The sequence below is a fragment of the Paroedura picta genome, chromosome 8, assembly GCF_049243985.1.
Source record: "Paroedura picta isolate Pp20150507F chromosome 8, Ppicta_v3.0, whole genome shotgun sequence".
NCBI classification, from domain to species: domain Eukaryota; kingdom Metazoa; phylum Chordata; class Lepidosauria; order Squamata; family Gekkonidae; genus Paroedura; species Paroedura picta.
In genome coordinates this window covers 23,748,631-23,761,786 of record NC_135376.1, presented here as the reverse complement: position 1 = coordinate 23,761,786, position 13,156 = coordinate 23,748,631, and the positions used below count along the sequence as shown (strand labels likewise).

Genomic DNA, 13,156 nt, shown 5'->3' with positions numbered 1-13,156 from the left:
AGTGAATGATGCCTGCGTTCAGCATTAGTTTGATTCTTCTTTAATTTTAATGGCCTTGAAAATGCATCGTGGTCCAAGCTTTCCTGTCGATCCATAGCAGGATTCCAATTGGGTCCTGTTTTCTCTCTTACACTAGAGGAGGTACTAGGTTGTAATCTGTTTAACAGATGTGCTGGTTTTTTGTGAGGATATCTGGAGATTCTGCTGTTCTGCTCTGTTTTGACAGACTTTCCTTGAGGGGCTGACCCACAGTAGATCCAGCATCATGGCTTCTGAGTCAGAGGAACAAACATCACAGAATCCACTCTCCAAATCTTCCATTTTTGTCCAGGGGGTCTGATATCTATAGTCTGGAGAAGAGGTGTAATTCCAGGGATGCCCAAGTCCCACCTGGAGGCTGGCATCAATGCATGGTGGACCAAAGTAGACATTTCAGTAAGTATGCTGCTGAAAACAGCCACTTTCCTAATTCTTCCTCCATAACTTCTGGTACAACTTGCCGAGTATCATATCTATAAGGCCCCACAGCTCTCTTTCTATCTCACACACATACACACACCGCCATTGCCAGCAGCAGAAAATTATGTGTCGTTACAGAAGAAATATAGAAGAGCAGGGTATTATGAAATAAAAAGGAGAGTGCAGGAAATAGACATATGCAGGAACTAGACATATAAAAATGTCAGAGTTGTGTTTCCAGGAGCATCACATTTTGTCAGCCAGGTCAGAGGCTGCAGAAGCAGGATTCACCCCTCCCAGTCTCTGAGAAGGTGGGAGGGATGAGCTGGATGGCCCTTTTTTGTTTCTGATTCTTCTGTGTCCCTGAACACTTGGATAGTTTTGCCATGTCTCAGTAGCAGAGCATCTCCTTTGTACTCACAAGGCCCAGATTCAATCCCCAGCTGCTCCCAGTTGTCATTCCTGGGAAAGGCCTCTCTGCCTTGGTCTCTGGAGAGCTGCCGCTAATCAGGGTTGACAGGAGACCGATGGTCCGACTTGTCAGGCAGCTTCATGTGTTCGGGTATGTTCAGGGACCTTGGAAAGAGCAAGAGTCCAGGGGCATCTGCCAGCATTTGTGGCAGGGCATGAGCTTTCATGGGTCACTGCTTACTGCTTCAGGTATCTGAAGAAAGATCCCAAAGTCAGAAGCCATGCAAAAATATCAGATATGTTATGCCGAGCGGAGCACATTTTAATCACTCTCGGTGTAAAGGGATATTTCCTTTTGTCTGTCCTGGATCTACTGCCCACCAGTTTCAAGGGATGCACTGGAGAGGCATAGACTGCAGTCCTACTTGCTCCCTTTACAAAAGCACTTTCTGGAACCGTTTCCTATGACTTTTACCCAAATGCCCCCCCAAACAGTTTTGTTTTGCGTCGCTTGTGGAAAGACAGAAGTGCGGGAGCCTTTCTGACCTTCTCAGGTAGGCCATTTCACAAGAAGGGGTGGGGGTGGGGGAGACCACAAAGACCACACATGATGCTTCTGGGATCATCAGGGGCAGGGCCCTATTCTGTCTCCATTGCGGTCTTTGGTGTTCAAGAGGCAGCCATGATAGGAAACCCTGCCTGGTCCCCACTAACAGAGACACCCTCCCTGCCAGAGCAGGAGGCATTACATCCCTACAATATATTTATTTATTATATATATAAACTCTCCACCTTCCTGCTTACATCATGAGGGCATTTCAGCAGCAAATATAATGAATATAATGAGGAAGGGGGCTTGCTCAGTGGTGGAACTTCTTATCTGCCTGCAGAAAGTCCCAAATCCAGCCCCCGGCATCTCCAGTTAAAAGGACCAAGCAGTAGGTGATGTGAAAGACGTCGGCCCAAGACCCTGGAGAGCTGCTACCAGACTGAGAAGATAATACCAACCTGGATGGACCGAGGGTCTGATGCAGTATAAGGCAGCTCTGTGTGTCCCTGTGAACAAGGCCCAATGTTTTGCCAAAGTCCACCAGTCCCAGCTTTAGGTGCGATGCAAGTGTGGGCTTCACTCTCCAATGAACTCAGTGGGCCTTGATCAAAACGCTGATCTTGAGGGAGGTTTTTACTGTTGTTGTTTGGGCTGTGGTGTTATGAACAGGGGATGCTTCAGCTCCCTGAACAGTCTCTCTCCTCCGCTCTAGTTGGCGAGCTTAAGAAACGCCGCCCGATACCTATGCCGGGGCGGCTCGATTGTGCCACATCAGCCCATCTGTGCTGCACGTCACTTTAATCTGCAGCAGCTGCAAGCACCGCACGAGAAAGTGGCGACAAAGAGAAAGAGGAAACTTGCCTCTTGCGGGCAGCACCTGCTTTGCAGGAAGGAAATAAACTTGACAATGGGGTTGGGGCCAGTCTATATTTAGCTGGATTGTCTAGTTCAGGAATCAGTCTGAGAGCGGGCAGCCGAATCGCTTCGTACCCAACGGCTTTCCGGGCTGCAAACAGATAAAACCGTTTAGAAGAAGATGGCCATGTTAGATGCTCAGAGCCCTTTCCCAGAGGGATGGGGTGTAATTTTAGCTTCTGGTGTCAGTTTCACTCCCAAGGGCAGAAGCCGGAGAAAAACAGCTGATGGCTCATCAGACACTTTGATGGACATTCTCCTTTTGTTCCAGTCAGAGGTCATTGTAATGCTGCTCCTGTGACTCTCTGTGTTTAAGAAAACAGATTTATTCTCCCCCTCCCAACATGTGACAGGTCCCCCCCCCCAAACTGGGAAGACATCTTGTAGAGTGCAGAAAAATAGTTCATAGAAGCATAGAATAATAGAGTTGGGACCTCCTGGGTCATCTAGTCCAACCCCCTGCACTATGCAGGACACTCACAGCCCTATCACTCATCTACTGTAACCTGCTACCCCTTTGCCTTCACAGAATCAGCCTCTCCATCAGATGGCTATCTAGCCTCTGTTTAAAAATTTCCAAAGAACCCACCACCTCCCGAGGAAGCCTGTTCCACTGAGAAACCACTTTGTCAGGAACTTCTTCAGGATGTTGAGACGGAATTTCTTTTGAATTAATTCCATCCCATTGGTCCATCCCTCTGGGGCAAGAGAGAACGACTCTGCTCCATCCTCCATATGTCACCCTTTAAATACTTGAAGATGGTTATCAGATCCCCTCTCAGTCGTCTCTTCTCCAGGCTAAACAGACCAAGCTCCCACAACCTTTCCTCCTACATCTTGGTACATCTTACGAAAGCATTGGTAAGAATAACACATTTCCCGATGACATAAAAACAAGTGATTTCCTTTTCTGTGTTAAGCATCATTGACTTCATGTATTTCTATTAAAACGTGAGCACAAAAGTGGCTTCAGCAGAGGGACGTCATCCTGTCATGGCCACGTTAAATACGCTCCACGCTTTCTTCTCTCCACCCCCACAACCTCGTATGCTTTCCGCCAGGTTGCTGGGAGGAGCGGGTGTGATTGGTAGTAGCTACATCTATTACCAATCCATGCCCCCAATAAAACATGGCAGAAGCCTGCTGGTGGAGAGCTAATGGTGAACACATAGGGAAAAAGGTTGGAAATGCTGCAGGATGTAGGGCTGTGGAAACCCACACCTTCCTCTCCACACTCTCCCTAAGTCCTGCTTGGAAAGAAGCATGACTGAAGCCTGCAGAGGGCATTCATTTACCCAGGCCCCCGGGTGCTGCTCTGCCCTACACCTTCCTGCTCCTCCTGTCAGTGCACAAATGCTGACCTGATGAGAACCAGGGCAGAGTCTGCACTTACTTTCTTTATTCCATTGTCAATCCTGTTGAATTCAGATAGCTTTGAACTCGATTCTTCCTCCCCCCCCCATTGAAACAGGAAAGTCTTCTGCACGTGGTTAGGGAGGCTCAGAAGGGGGGGGGGGAGCCAAGCCTCTTTCTTTCTTTTCTTGAAGGTTGGGGGGAGCTTTCTTTCCCAAATGGATATTCAGGCTTAAAAGCAGTCTGAGATATTGCACAATAAAGGTAGGGTAACTCCGGATCAATCCTTATTGCTGCAGAAGGAAAATTAAAATCACCCAAAATCCAAACGGAAATCGCATTCTGTGTAGAGGGCAGGGACTGAATCGATCTGGGGCTGGAATAAAAGCTCTGTGCAGTTTACACCCAGGTAGGAGCAGTGCCAATCCCTCTACAGCAGGGGTAGTCAAACTGCAACCCTCCAGATATCCATGGACTACAATTCCCATGAGCCCCTGCCAGTAAATGCTGGCAGGGCTCATGGGAATTGTAGTCCATGGACATTGGGAGGGCCGTAGTTTGACTACCCCTGCTCTACAGCATGGCAGCCCATCTTCCTCCTCCCCCCAGCTGCTCAGCCCAGTTCACAACATCACAAAGAGGCTCACAACATCATTCCCTTCCATTATACCCTCACCACAACACTCCTATGGAGAAGGCTGCATTGAGAGCATGCCACTGGCCATGAGCTTCCATGATAAGGTGCATATATGAGCCCAGGATCCCAGACGGTACTCTAAGCTCTTCACTACACTGGTTTCTACTGTGGCTTCCTTCAACTTATCTCAGAGCACAGCAAAAACATACAAATAAAGATGGTCCTCTATCTCTCTTTAAGGGCTTTAAAGCAGTGGTCCCCAACCCCCAGTCTGGGGACCGGTACTGGTCCGTAGATCAGTCGGTACCGGGCCGCGGCTCCTCCTTGTTCTCCTCCCCAGCTGGTGCCTCAGGGGCTGCCCTGCCACTCTGCCGCCGGCTCACCTTTGGTGCTCTCCAGCGGCCGCCATGGCTGGGGCTCTCCTTTGGCATGGCACTGCGTAGCTGCTGCTGGCAGTGCCCCCCAGCGGGCAGCAGGAATACAGGGGCTCTGGCGGGAAAGCAAGTGGAGCAGGGGCTCAGGCGGCAGTGGAGATGTCCCTCAGCAAAAGACTACCTCCCTGGGCCTCAGTAAAATTGTCAAACGTTAACCGGTTCCCGGTGATAAAAAGGTTGGGGACCACTGCTTTAAAGGACACAGCAGCTCTTTGAATTGAGCCAAGAAAGGTACTGAAAGCAATGATGCTGGTACAATCCTAGCTCAACACATTCATTTTGGCAGGCCCCGGTTTACATTCCTGCTGCTATATTCAGAACCAGCTGCCATTTGCAAATCATCTTCAAAGGCAGCACCACACAGAGAATGTTGCAGTCCAGTAATCAGGTAAACTTTGTCCAGGAACAGCTGTGTCTAGTATAGCAGTATATTCTGGACCCTACTCTCCAGATTGAATTTCCAGATAGCCCAGAAGAATATGATCAATGGACTTGTATGCACCTCCCCATTGGAAGACTGGCATACGTTGTCAATCAGGGCCACACAGTTGAGCATACAGAACACACGAAGCTGCCTTGTGCTGAGCCAGATCATTGTTCAGTGTTGTCTGTCTATTCTGACTGTCCATGAGGTCTGTTTGTGTACCAGAAATTGAATCTGGGAACTTCTGCATGCAAAACAGATGTTCTGAGTTGTGGCTGAACCCAAAGACAGCTTCGGAGTTGTGACTAGGATGGAGACAAGACTGAAAGGAATCTAGATAATCCATCTGATTCAGAAATGTATGGATTTGAGATGCCACAACCTTTTCAAGACTCTTGCTCATAAACTATTTTGAGGAATGGCTCTTAAAACCAGATAAAGTTAATGATTTGGTACGCAGAAGATGGCTGAGCTCATCTTTACCAGGTTCACAGTGCTGTCCGGCATGTTTCTTGGGAGACAATTTCCTCAATTTATCTATATGAAACTTCTCTGCAGTCTTCACTCAAATGCAGAGGCATTTCCCCAATTAACAGCTTTGAAATGCATTCTGATCCTGACACCAGAATTATTATGGTACTGTAATTAAATTAGTGGACACATGAAATCTAGCAAATGGTATACCTATTACCCAGATTGGTGTTATTTGAATTTAGTAAGGGAAATTAGTGAACATAATTGGAGAATTAGCAAGAGGCGGGTAACAACAGAATCTCCATCTATGTATACCAGGTTGTCCTCCTAAGAAACTTAAATAAACCTATTCAGAGTAACTGAAATGTTGTTTTATTAAGAAGAATTTTAAAGGCAACTTACACACACACACACACAAGAAGTTATGCTATGGAAAGCAGAGTTGTACAGGAATAGATACGCAGAAGTGGGGGAAACTACAGATACTGTCACAACATGAAGAAGTCCAGGATCCAATGCAATTGACTACATCTTGGAGAAGGAGATGAAGCAGGCAACACACAAGCAGGTGGTGTATGCAGGATACCCAAAGAGCCCACACGGAATATGAAGTCAGGCCCACATGTAGTGGGTGTGCAGAAAATCTCAGAGAATATACACACAATATATTTCTGGGTGTTCTAATGTATAGAAAAATTGTACCCTCAGGCTAAGGCTGACATGATAGCCCCTAAAATAATGTGCTTGATGTGATTTTTGAGTATGATAAAGAAACTAGGATGTATGTGATAGGTCTGTCAGGAGTAAAGACAATACCCGGGGCAGAATATCGAAAGTTTCCAAGGAGCTAAACAATAACTGGGATTGCTGTACCTGGGTACAGTCATAGATGTTCATGTGTCTTGACAACCCCTGTATTTCGGGAAATGAGATAGCTAAGGTGGGGAAAACTGTTAGTAGTAACTAGTTGAGTTCCATGAGTGTGAAGGTGAAAGAGTGATTAAAAGTTGATGAGAACAATAGCATCTTATGAAAAGTTCTATTATTCCAAAGATATGCATGCGTGTTTTGGGTGGGGAGAGGAGTCTATTAGTGAGACAGCCCCTGTCATCTCACTAATTTAATCTAAAGAGTCCGGGCAAGTCCTGGTATCTGGTTGGTGTCTACTTTTCTGCTGGGAGTAGACCTTTGTTTGCCATCTAATCCAGCATCTATTTCTGCCAGATGCAGCAAATTAATATGTAAAGGCATGGCATTTATGTTTGTGGTACTTACAAACTACCCCTCTGACTGAGGAGGTTTGGCTAGTAACATACCTAATGAACAGTGTAATGTCAGTGAGATGGAGGAGGGATCAGAATAGAGTAGTCATGCTGAGGAGAGCAGGCCTAGATTTTAACATTTAAGTATCTGGGGATTTTACTCTTAAGAGAACTAATACACTCCTTCCAGCCTACCTGCTATCTAGCTTCTCCTCCTCACCTTTCATCCTTCTCCATATTCAACTTCAAAAGGATTCTGGCTAAAATCAGCCCTGACCCCAATGTTTTTACAAGGATCAGGAATGTAAATTTTGCAAGGCAACATCTTCGGTTAATCTTTCTGCCGTATTCTCCTTTCATGCAAAATAGAGGCCCTAAATTACAATGGAATTGTTCCCCATTAAAAAAATGTGTGCATTTTAAAAAAATGACCACATCAAGGAGAATTCTTGGCTAGAACATGATACCTAGATTTTTGGCCACAGGAGTCTGAAACAGTACAGCTTGGTTTCCAACACTTGGATAAAAAATATCCTACCCATTTAACGGAGGCTCAGTATGTATTTTACTTACCAAATGAGATTTACCTCCATGAAAAACTTCAATTGCCCATTTCCGCACATAAAGATTCTATTAAAGGGGAAGGACATTTTTCAAGTCCAGGCAGCTGGCAATCTTAAATGCAATCCCAGTGGCGGGTTATTATTTTTTGCCTTGTTGAGAAGGAAACCTCACTGTTGGCTTGAGACTTGACCACTTCCCTTCCCTGCTGATCAGATTCAGTTCTCTTCTTGTCCACTTTGAAGAGACACAGCCCACGGTCATCCTGTGAAAGTCTACCACACTTAACTACGTTAGTATAACTCTCTACAGAAAATCTCACTTGGTTTGCTTATTCTAAGCTCCCTCTAGTGCAGAGAGCTGTAAATCTTGAAAAGGAAAAGGTGTTTGTTCCTCTCTCAGAATTTGTAATATTAAACAAAGACAGGCAGCTTTGACAGCTCACTTTCATCCTAACGCCTAAGCTGAGGGGCATGAAGAGGTAATGACCAGGAAACAACTAATTTGCAAAGAATGCCAAAGAGGGCAATGACTCACCAGCAGTGGAGTCAGCAACAATGGACAAGAGAGCTCTCAGCACACAGCTGTTGTGCCTGTTTCCCCATGGTTAATAGGTTGCTGGTGTATGCTGAGTTTGTACTTCCTCCATCCACTGGGTCTCCAGATCTGATCTTTCTGCGAAACGGAACACTTTTTTGTGCACCCAATAAAACAAAGCATGACCTAGCAACACATCATCTTTTGAGAGATACTTTAGCAGGCCTTGACCTGGAGATAGTCCCACAATATCTCTAAAGCGACCATACTGCATCCAGATTGCAATATATAACAGATGAGACAGATTAAGTAGTTTTGGACTACAGGGAACTAGCACTGGGAACTTGCAAGAGAGCCTCCATGTCAGGGGTAGTCAAACTGCGGCCCTCCAGATGTCTATGGACTACAATTCCCAGGAGCCCCTGCCAGCAAAAGCTGGCAGGGGCTCCTGGGAATTGTAGTCCATGGACATCTGGAGGGCCGCAGTTTGACTACCCCTGCTCCATGTTCACAGGCTATTGCAATGGTTACCAGTACTGAGAATGAAGAAATAGGGCAGATCCATGTCTTGTTCCCACCAGCATCTCAAATACTTGCCTTTCCCTCCACAGTATATGCTGTCAAATATCTTTGTAGGTTCTCTAACAAAAGGAACTCTGCCAGAATTGGCATTAACTCTGATCTCCAGACTACAGAGATCAGTTCCCTTGGAGAAAATGGCAGCACTGGAGGGTAAAATCTATGGCATTAAACCACACTCAGGTCCTCCCTTCCCAATTTCTACCTCCCTGAGGCTGTGTTCGAAATTCCCGAGCAATTTTCCAGCCCAAAGCTGACAATCCTAAAATATCCCACACTTCTCTTAAGAAGAGGCTGCTCTATTAGAGTGTAATCTCAATGTCAGCAAGTCAGATCTTCCAAACTCTTCTTAAAATATGTCATGAAGAATGATGCCATTCCACAGAATTTTCTTTTCTGAGGTTCTTGACAATGTTCAACAAATCAGTTCCTTCCCCCCTTCCCATGATTCCTTGCAGGTTTCCTATTTGCATCAACAATTGTTGCTATGCTACATCTCTCCCAGAAGATTGCTTGAGTAGCTGTATGGGTTCTTCAATCTACTCTATGATGTCATCTTCTCCATTTCTGCAGCTCCACTTTAACTCCCTCACTTCCCAAAAATACAGATTACTGGGCATCTATATGTTTGAGGGCTGGATGCAGTTTGCCATCTGCGTCAATGTTTTTTAAAAAAATTCATCCTTGGATTTCCCAGTATCTGTCTTTGCTTATTTTTGCTGCAGTGCTGTGGTTTACTTTCATGATGTTCAGATCAAGAGTTGTTAAATAGTTTAACAGTAATCCTGAATTCTCTGCAGCTACTACTTAGAAGAGCTATTTTTTTGTATCCAGCTTTTTACTACCCCAAAGTGTCTCAAAGCGGCTTACAATCGCTTTCCCTTCCTCTTCCCACAACAAACACCCTTTGAGGTAGGTGGGGCTGAAACAGTGGTCCCCAACCTTTTTATCACCGGGGACCACTCAACGCCGGAGACCACTCACCGGGGACCACTCAACGCCTTTTACTGAGGCCCGGTGGGGGGGGGGGTAGTTTACTCCTCTACTCTCAACCACTGTCCTAACACTCTCTGATCGCTATGGTAATGTTTAAACATCCCTTCAATATAAGATACAGACACGCCACAACAATGAAGTGTGTTGTAAAGAGCTGGGGGGGATGAAGTAAAGGGCCGGGGGGGGGGGGGAGAAGGCGTCCTTCGGGGCCCACCTCCAATTAGTTGAAGGACCACATGTGGTCCGCGGCCCACAGGTTGGGGATCGCTAGGCTGAAAGACCTCTGAGAGAAATTTGACTGCCCCAAAGCCTGCTGGCTGCATGTAGAAGAAGGCGGAATCAAACTCAGTTCTCCAGATTAGAGGCTGTCCCTCTAAACCACTACACCAAGCTGGTTCTCAGGTTACAAAACTGTCACTATTTTTATATTAAAAGCAATGTGCATAATTTCCTTGGACCTAGTCTGCAGTGGTTTTGTGTTCATATGCTGAAGACATATAGACTACTTTTGAAAACTTTATATCGTTCACTTCCACTACAATAGAGGTCGCCAGCCTTTTTGATCCTGTAGTCGCTTTTGGAATTCTGACTCAGGGCTGTGAGTGCAAGCACAAAATGGCCGCCACAGGAAGTGGAACCAATCAAAATATCAGGAGGCAAGATTACATATAATTGCAATAGGAACTCTTCAGCATTTCAGCCAGAAGCTTTGTTTAAGAGGGTGCCGCTTAATCTGCACAACCAACCGCATACCCTGCTTGGCAAACACCCACCTAGCTCTCCCACTTCCTAAAAGTTCTTGGGAGCAGTGGGCTCACACAGCCACCTTGTTGGAGATTGCATGCTAGACTGCTGATCATACTCTTCTTCTCTCTACACGTAATTTTAAGTCAAGGCCTCTCTTGTAAAGAGTTCTTTTTGCCCTGTTAGAGAAGTGACAGCCCTTCTTTGAGTATGCACATCTTTATGCTAAAAACATAATCCCTCACCACTCAGGTCTCTTGGCCTATTTCCTGGACTTTTGCCTGTATGCCTGCTTTCATAGCTTTTGCTTAAGACTGTGTGCTTTATTATTTTTTTAAAGCGGATGTTTTCTTTGGTAAGACCTGCTGCATTTTTATGGTGATGGGCTACCACTGCAGCAGAAGTAGGTTGTCTCTAAACTGGTTCAGATTTATACTCATTTCGCACGGCTTAAAAATAGCACAATGGTTGCTAATTGAAAACGCTACTAATTTGGCATTACCCACGATGAAGTTGATCAGTTCTATGAAGCCCTACAACACCTTCTAGAAGCAACGCCCAAAAATGATGTGCTTATCATCTTGGGGGATTGGAATGCTAAAGTAGGAAGCCAAAAGATAACCGGGATAACAGGCAAGTTTGGCCTTGGAGTACAAAATGAAGCAGGGCACAGGCTGGTAGAATTTTGTCAAGAGAATACAATGGTCATAGCAAACACTCTTTTCCAGCAACCCAAGAGACGACTCTACACATGGACATCACCAGACGGTCAACACAGAAATCAGATTGACTATGTGCTCTGCAGCCAAAGATGGAAAAGTTCTATCCAGTCAATAAAAACAAGACCAGGAGCTGATTGTGGTTCAGATCATGAGCTTCTTGTTGCAAAATTTAGGCTTAAATTGAAGAAAGTAGGGAAAAGCACTAGGCCACTCAGGTATGAACTAAATCATATCCCTGACGAATACACAGTGGAGGTGACAAATAGATTTAAGGAATTAGATCTGATAGACAGAGTGCCTGAAGAACTATGGACAGAGGTTCGCAACATTGTACAAGAGATAGCAACTAAAACCATCCCAAAGAAAAAGAAATGCAAGAAATCAAAATGGCTGTCTGAGGAAGCTTTACAAATAGCTAAGGAGAGAAGGGAAGTGAAAGGCAAGGGAGAAAGAGAAAGATACACCCAATTGAATGCAGAATTCCAGAGAAAAGCTAGAAGAGATAAGAATGCCTTCTTAAATGAACAGTGCAAACAAATAGAAGAAAACAATAGAATGGGGAGGACCAGAGATCTTTTCAAGAAAATTGGAGATATGAAGAGAACGTTTCATGCAAAGATGGGTATGATAAGGGACCAAAATGGTAGGGACCTCACAGAAGCAGAAGAGATCAAACAAAGGTGGCAAAATTATACAGAAGAACTATACAAGAGCGAGCTTAACATCCCTGATGACCACAATGGGGTAGTTACTGACCTGGAGCCAGACATCCTGGAATGTGAAGTCAAATGGGCCTTAGGAAGTCTGAGCAACAATAAAGCTAGTGGTAGTGACAGCATTCCAGTTGAACTATTCAAAATCTTAAAGGACGATGCAGTAAAAGTGCTACACTCAATATGCCAGCAAATTTGGAAAACTCAACAATGGCCACAGGATTGGAAAAGGTCAGTTTACATTCCAATCCCAAAGAAGGGCAATGCCAAAGAATGTTCAAACTACCGCACCATCGCACTAATTTCTCATGCTAGCAAAGTTATGCTCAAAATCCTACAAGCTAGGCTCCAGCAATATGTGGACCGAGAACTTCCAGAAGTACAGGCAGGATTTCGAAGAGGCAGAGGAACTAGAGATCAAATTGCCAACATACGCTGGATCATGGAGAAAGCTAGGGAGTACCAGAAGAACGTCTACTTCTGCTTCATTGACTATGCTAAAGCCTTTGATTGTGTGGAGCACAACAAATTGTGGCAAGTTCTTAAAGAGATGGGAATACCAGAGCATCTTATTTGTCTCTTGAGAAATTTATATGCAGGTCAAGAAGCAACAGTGAGAACTGAACATGGAATCACTGACTGGTTCAAAATTGAGAAAGGAGTTCGGCAAGGCTGTATACTGTCGCCTTGCCTATTTAACTTGTATGCAGAGCACATCATGAGAAATGCGGGATTAGAGGAGTCACAAATTGGGATCAAGATTGCAGGGAGAAATATCAACAACCTCAGATATGCAGATGATACCACTCTAATGGCAGAAAGTGAAGAGGAACTAAAGAGCCTGTTGATGCGGGTGAAGGAGGAGAGTGCCAAAGTTGGCTTGAAACTCAACATCAAGAAAACAAAGACCATGGCATCCGGCCCTCTCAATTCCTGGCAAATAGAAGGGGAAGAAATGGAGATAGTGACAGATTTTATTTTCCTGGGCTCCAAGATCACTGCAGATGGGGACTGCAGCAAAGAAATTAAAAGACGCTTGCTCCTGGGGAGGAAAGCTATGGCAAATCTAGACAGCATCCTAAAAAGCAGAGACATCACCCTGCCAACAAAAGTGCGTTTAGTCAAGGCTATGGTCTTCCCAGTTGCAATGTATGGCTGCGAAAGTTGGACCATAAGGAAGGCCGAGCGTCAAAGAATTGAGGCTTTTGAACTCTGGTGCTGGAGAAGACTCTTGCGAGTCCCTTGGACTGCAAGGCGAACAAACCGGTCAGTCCTAGAGGAGATCAGCCCTGACTGCTCTTTAGAAGGCCAGATCCTGAAGATGAAACTCAAATATTTTGGCCACCTCATGAGAAGGAAGGACTCCCTGGAGAAGAGCCTAATGC

General features: G+C 45.3%; 1 long non-coding RNA gene across 5 annotated transcripts in view; it reads left to right on the top strand.

The window, feature by feature from the left end:
• The window catches only part of LOC143843103 (uncharacterized), an 89,108-nt gene extending 85,325 nt beyond the window's left edge, over positions 1–3,783 (top strand). For 4 of the 5 annotated variants that reach the window (XR_013233457.1, XR_013233455.1, XR_013233452.1 and 1 more), the window contains 2 exons: positions 227–435; positions 2,865–3,783. This is a non-coding gene — a long non-coding RNA (uncharacterized LOC143843103). The other variant, XR_013233453.1, reaches the window with a different exon arrangement.
• The last annotated feature ends 9,373 nt before the right edge of the window (positions 3,784–13,156 follow it).